Source organism: Galeopterus variegatus, unplaced genomic scaffold, assembly GCF_000696425.1.
Source record: "Galeopterus variegatus unplaced genomic scaffold, G_variegatus-3.0.2 Scaffold2911, whole genome shotgun sequence".
Taxonomy (NCBI): domain Eukaryota; kingdom Metazoa; phylum Chordata; class Mammalia; order Dermoptera; family Cynocephalidae; genus Galeopterus; species Galeopterus variegatus.
In genome coordinates, this window is record NW_007729022.1 from 202,691 (window position 1) to 209,551 (window position 6,861).

Sequence of the window (6,861 nt, forward strand, 5' to 3'; positions counted from 1 at the left end):
AGTATTTCGTTCATCAAACCCGTACTTCCCGAGTATCTCATACAACAAAACCATTGACAACGTTTTTTGTTCCAAACAGCTTCTGAGGGACTGGGCAGATCTTCACTAAACTTGTCAATGAACTAGAATGCAGCAGTGTGCCTCTGAAGGTTGGTTTTGGATAATTCCATTACCTAGAAACAACGCGATGGCTGGGACATGGTCCTGTGCACTTATCTCCAGTGCCCGGCGCTGGCTGGACCGTGGACGGAGGGCGGCCAGTTCCTCTCTGTCTGAACTGTAGCTTGTGATGAGCACCTGCACCTGCTCCGCCCGAGTCATCCGCCAGTAGGGGAAGGGGCACAGTGGCACTGCTCTTCGGTGGCCCCACAGAGAGCCTCAGTAGCAAGTTTGGATGGACAACTGTGACTTATTGGTTCTAGTGTCAAATTAGCTCCATGAAACACAGGCACCTTGAGTATTGCCGTGTCTCTTCACCTTCTGGTTTACTCTCTCCTTTGATAACCAGATAATTGCACCTGGACCCTTATCTTTTGTATGTGGGAAATCTAGAATCTTCCCAAATATTTTGGGGGTGATGTGGGGGGAGGGGCTTAAGGAGACTCATATTCTTCTGGAATTTTCCTGACCTGAACCGTAGCCTCCGTGGACTTCTGCATCCCTGCTCCTCCTGGGCCCCCTCCCCATGTGCACAGGTGTATCACAGGTGCACAGAGCATCCCTAACAGGAAGCCGTCAGAGCAACAGACTCTCAGAGGAGGCATGAAGACAAGACACTGGTTCTAATAACAATGCTCAATTGCTTTTTAACATCCTCCTACATTATATCCCCAGGCATTTCTGATTTCTGTCTCAAGGATTCCCTTGATCCTCCTCCAAGGGGATCCTTGGTCCTTGAGGGAGGCTCCTCCACCTCTGTCCATACCTTCTCCCTCCTCCCTGGCCCTCATTCTGGGGCTCCTGGCTCTGTCTTCTCTGCAGACTCCTGTACCCGCCATGGAGCAGGCTTGTCTCCTTCCCTTGATGCTCTTCCTAGACTAGCTTGCCATATTTACCCACGACCCAGTATTGCTTCCCAAATAAGGGGGACATGCTCCTTGAGCCCTGCCCCTGGACGCAGTGGGACCAGTGTGTGTTGAAGTCACGGCTTTTCTCTAGACCTTCTCCTATTCCCTAGGTTTCTCCAACTGTTAGTTGGGAACAAGCCCAGGAACGATGATTTCTTTTTCCTGCCATTTTCTTTGTACGAGCTGTGTTCATCAGTTCAGGCTGCTGTAACAAAAATACCACTGACTGGTGGCTTAAGCAATAGAACTTTCCTTCTCTCAGTTCTTGTGGAGGTGGCAGCCACACCGTTGTCATGTGAGGGACGTCTTCTTGATCTTGCCGTGTCCCCATGTGCTTGAAAGATCATCTCTCTCATGTCTCTTCTTATAAGGTCACTGCTATGGGTCCAATGTGTTTCCCAAAAGTTTATGTGTTGGAAACTTGATTGCTATTGTAACTGTGTTAACAGGGTAGGAAATCCAATTACAGTATTTGAAAAGTGGGGCCATCGAGAAGTGATCGGATCGTGAAGATCGTGCTCCCGTGAATGGACTGATCCACTCATGGAGTGATGGATTGATGGTTTCGTGGGTTGTCATGGGCGTAGACAATGGCTTTATAAGGAGAGCACATGAGAGAGCTCTTGCCACTCTCACCATGTGACACCCTGGTCACCACAGTGCCCTGTAGAGAGTACCCACCCAGAAGAAAGCCCTCATCAGATGCGTGTCCTGGATCATGGACTCCCCAGCCTCCTGTAGGAAATAAATTTTGTTTTTTTCATAAATTACCAGATTTCAAGTATTCTGTGACAGAAATGGACTAATACAGGCACTAAACCTATTCACAAGGGCTCTGCCCTCATGACCTAATCACCTCCCTAAGGCCCCACCTCCTGACACCATCTCCACGGGGACACGGTTTCCACATACGGACTGGGGGGGACTCAAACATTCAGTCCGTAGCACCAGCTCATGCTGCCGTGATGTGGCACGAATACGCTGGGAGGCCCATGCGCCCTTCTCCCACCCAAGAGCGGGCAGGCTGACCCCCCGCGCCTGGGCAGTTGCCCCTCAGCCCCCAGGCACCTGGCCTGGCTACCAAAATTGGCAGCAAAGAGATGTGACCCCAGCACTCACAGTTCTAACTCGGCTAATCAAACTAGCATCTCCGTCACTGAGGTCTGAGAAGGTCTTCCATTGATTACGGAGTCTTTGTTGTGCTGATGGGCTGGAAGCCAGGGCACGAGTAGCTGGAGTCACAGTCCCTCCTCCCCAATAGGTCACAGGCACTAAACATTGATTCGTGTCCCTCGCTGTGTGGAGCATGAAGCTCCTCCTCAGCTCAGCCACTCGTCATCTGATGGTGGTGTGGCTTCCCAGTCGGCACTGGCTGGGCCACATCATTCCACTTGGGTCCCCAGCCCGTTAATTCTGTTTCCCTGAGATTGCCATTTGTGCTTCTGTCTGGGGACTACCTGCGTCTGTAGGAGACGCCGTCTCCAGAGCAAATGACTGTGGCCGGGGAAGAAGGTTGCGTGTCCCGGGCAGGGCCCTGACTTACTGCTACGCTCTTGGGCCACGCCCTGGCCTGACCAATCCTGCCGAGCTTCTCCAGCATCCCGCCGGACACGTGTGGAAGTGCTGCTGCTGTTAAGCACGTTACGGGTCAGTATATAGTAGAGCCGGGGCTGGACTGCTCGTTTCCTGCGGCTGGTGTGCAGTTCCCCTCTGTTTGGAAAGGTGTCCCTTCAACAGTGGAGAGCAGAGGTGGCCCGGCCTGTGGGCTGCTGCCGCTCACAGCGCTCCTGACTGAGAAGGTGCCAGACGTCAGCAGAGCATCCCCTGTGAGGCGTTCTGTGCTCCCCCAAGAGCCAAGGAAACGTTTGGGGTCACCAGGAACGATTTCTGGTGATGAGGAGGCAGCACACTTAGGGGGTGACTTGTTATTTGATTTTCCTCTCAGATGACCAGACTTGCGGAGAGGCCGATTAAAGCCTGCAAGTCACTAGTGCAGGTCACATGTGCAGCCGACGGTGCGCTGGAAACAGAGCACGTGGGACCTCCGAAGTGCTCAGCACAGCGGCGACAGAGTCCTCGCTGAGAACCTCCTCCACGTTCTCTGGGACAGTTTCCTGCAGAGGCTGTGGCACGCTCCTGAGGTCTGTGCGGGTCACAGCATCACGCCGCCACCACCGCTGGTCGTTCATGTTTGATGCTCTGCTGGTCTGCACACCTCAGACCACAAAGCCCGTGGTCCTGAAAAGTCGCTTCTCTGTGCTTCTCATAAGGGAGGCCAGGAACGACGGCGGTAAATGGTTAACTTATAGGAGAATGATCTTGTAGCAGACTCGGCTCTCGACACTTTCTCAGTTGCTGATTTTAATACACATCCATTGTACTATCAGGAGGTCCAGGCTTCCTGCCAAAAATGTGACACTATTTCTCATCGCGGAGGCAGCTTCCTGCTTCATTTCAAAGCACATACAATCGTTTATTCAAAACATCCCAGAGCCGCGCTCATCGCAGATGAGTTTTCCTTCATCTCCCAAAATGATGACATGAAGAAGTGGCAAGAAATGGGAAACCTAAGGGGTGCAGCAGTCGGTAGAAAATTCCTCAAGCCCCGCAACCCGCATCAATCTCAAATGCTTCTTCTCAACATCGTCTTTGATGTTGAATGCGCGGGTGTCAGCAGGAGAGGCGAATCTCTGCATTGCCCGTTCTTTTTGGTATTCCATTGAAAATATCTTTCTTCCTCCTGGTACGGATGCCGAGCAATGTTGGGGTCACACAGGGTTTGAGGTCCTGTGAGCACTGACCCAGACCCTGCTCTGCCTCAAACCAGATGCCTCTGGAGCCCAGGACCCTCGGGCAGCCAGCACTGCCTGTACCTCAGGGCTGAAGCGGAGAGCCCAGGGAGGGCCACTCAGCCATAAATATTCATCTGCTGAGGAGCATGGAATTGGGCTTTAATTGGTGTGAGCAGAGTGGAGCAGCTGCCTGGGGTTGCATGGTGGGGGCCTGGGCATGAAGAGCGGTTTAAAAATAATCCCCGCAGGGAACGTGCAGCCCAGCCAGGGTAGGAGCCGGCTGCAGGCATCTGTGGAGAGCGGCCGGCTGGGAAGTGTGAGGTCACGGTGAAGGCCTGAGCCGAGGCCCAAGGCTGAGTGCTGATTCCCGAGCTTGCACCACGTGGGCCTCAGCACTTCCCTGGTGCCGTGGAAGGAGACGGCCCAGGCACATGCCTTTGCACATTGCAGACACCTGCAGAGAAGCCCTCCGAGGGGCCTTCTGAACAGAGGCGGGGGTCTGTGCGTGAGGACACCCTGTACGGCTTCTCCTCTGCTCCCAGGGCCTCGCAGCATCTCCCCGCCTGGCTCCTGCCTGCCACAGCTCTGCTCCTTGTCAGGGTTTTGCAGGAGGGAACCTCAAAACGGGATTAGAATGTCCTGGGTGAATTTTTGACCTTCCTTCTGGAGCTATCAATAGAAAGAAATGGGGGGCCCTTTAATGTTGCTGCCTCCCGGCCAAGCCCTGCTTGGGTGAGCAGAACCAAATTAATTCACTGTCTCTCAGCTGCAGTGTGTGGTGACCATGTGTGGCCTGGCCCTGGACTTGGCCAGGACATGCACAGAAAGAGATTTGGACAGGAGGATCTGCACTCTGGGTGTGTAAGTCTAGGTGATATAAATCGATGTCCACATACAGGTCAGATAATTTAGTTTATCAAACAAGTAATAATCACATTTTCTCACTTGGATTAGAATTTTCCTGTAATCTTTGCTTCAAGGAAAACTCTGCTGGATACCATGATGAAAAAGTCACATTTCATAGGGTTTCAGTAGAGAAAAGGTAAGAAAACAGAGATAGGATCATAGCCACGGGTGGCACTCAGTGGACCTGGGCAGGCTCCCCACCAGCTTGCGGGATGGGTGGGCCACGGGGCCACCACAGCCTGTCTTGTGCAATGTTTATGTCTTATTTACATCCTTAGAAAAATTCCTTTAGTTTATTGAGACACCTCCTACTGGTGTGACAAATGACATCTAAGTGCACTTTAAAACATGGATTGCTAGTTATAGGAGGACAGGGTAGGTCCCGTTGCATCTATTCAGGCAAGACTCCACCATGGGCAGCACGGGCCAGCCCTTTATTCTACTAGAGAGAGGAAACTTACTTGCAGAATTTTTGCTTATGCATAAAAAGTCAAGGCTGAACTAAATCAGGCTGCAGTTCCCAGAGTTGGAAGGGCACGTAGCAGTGTATCTTGTCGGGCAGTGCTCCGTTCCTCTGGGCTCTGCGTGCCTGTACACACGGATGACGACGATGTGGAAAGGGCTCGGTCACAGGCGTTGCAGATGAAGGCTCCAGCAGGAACCCCCGGCACGTCTGCTGCCTGTGCACTCATTTGCAGCCATTCTGGGGCCACGCAGATGCTCCTATGATGACAGTGCCTGGACTCGGGGTCCCGGCTTTGTGTTTCCGCCCTAGTGAGCATGCCTGCTCTTTGTCACTGTCGCTGTTCCAACAGCTGGTGTGCAGGGAGGAAGGGCTCTGTGGCTTTAAGAAGCCAGCATGTGGGTGAATGGGCAAAAGATAAATGTAGGGACGGAGGGTGTCTACTTGGCAGCCAGGATTCCCAGGCAGGGTCTCCATCAGAGAAAGAGGTGCCAGCTAGTAAATGCTGCTTCCTTTTGTTCCAGAACAGCTGGCTTCTCTGTGAAGGTGAGGGACTGAGGGCTTTCCTGGGGCTGCTGCCTGGGCTTTGGGAGATGAGGTGGTGGCCTTTGTCCAGGGCCATGTTACCTATAATCCTGCTTTAAACACCTCAGTTTATGCAGACATTGCCACAGAGTAGTCAGACATTTAGTACACTGTAAAGCCACAATGGGGTGTTAGATTTATTCCATGAAGTTTATGTAATGAATGATGTAGAACTAAAAGCGTCCTTAAAAATTCTCTAGTTAATATGACCCCACCATTTGCATATAAGGTCCCTGAATTCTGTGCCATTCTAGAAATCCTCACTGGGCTGCAGCATTGGGACTGGATGCCTACCCTCCACGCTTTTGCCCAGTGTCCCCAGCTGCTTCCTCTGCTGGTTTCTGGCTGAGATAAAGCGGGTGAAAAGTGAGGGAAAGTTCACAGCACTGCGGTCAGTGCCACAGCGAAACACTAAAGACAAATGTTTATGGAGGCAGAAATAGCAAAACACCGTTGATGCACAGGTCGAAGTCAACACACATCCATCCAGTCCTTGCTGGGTGCTTTCTTGGACAAAGCATTATGCCAGCAGTGTGTGATTGTCCTCTGGGCAGGGGACATGGACGCAGCTCATCACAGCAGTGGTCACGGCGCAAATGCTCTGAAGGATGTGCACGGCACTGAGGTCAGGACGCTGGCTCTGGTCTAGAGCAGAGCCTCGGCTCTACTGCACTGGAGAATCCCCGGAGGCTGTGAAGCACCCCCTTCCCATTCAACCAGAGTCTCATGGGGGCGGGCCCAGGCACCGGTGTTTTTCACTGATGATCACCGGACAGTTCTTGTGTAGCCAAGTTTGAGAACGTTGCTCTGGAGAAAGTCATCAGGCAGCACCTTCAACTGTCCCATTGAACACTGTGACTCACTGCACTTTCCAGTTTATAAGATGCCATGAGATGTGAGACGTGGCCCTGACCTAATCGTTGCTTTTCAGGAAAAAACACGTGGGATACTCCCTTTCCCCAGAAACATTAAAATATTAAAAGCACGTCTAAGAACGAAGTACATATGGTATTTGAATAAGATGAAGAATACATGCTTTTCAAGTTTT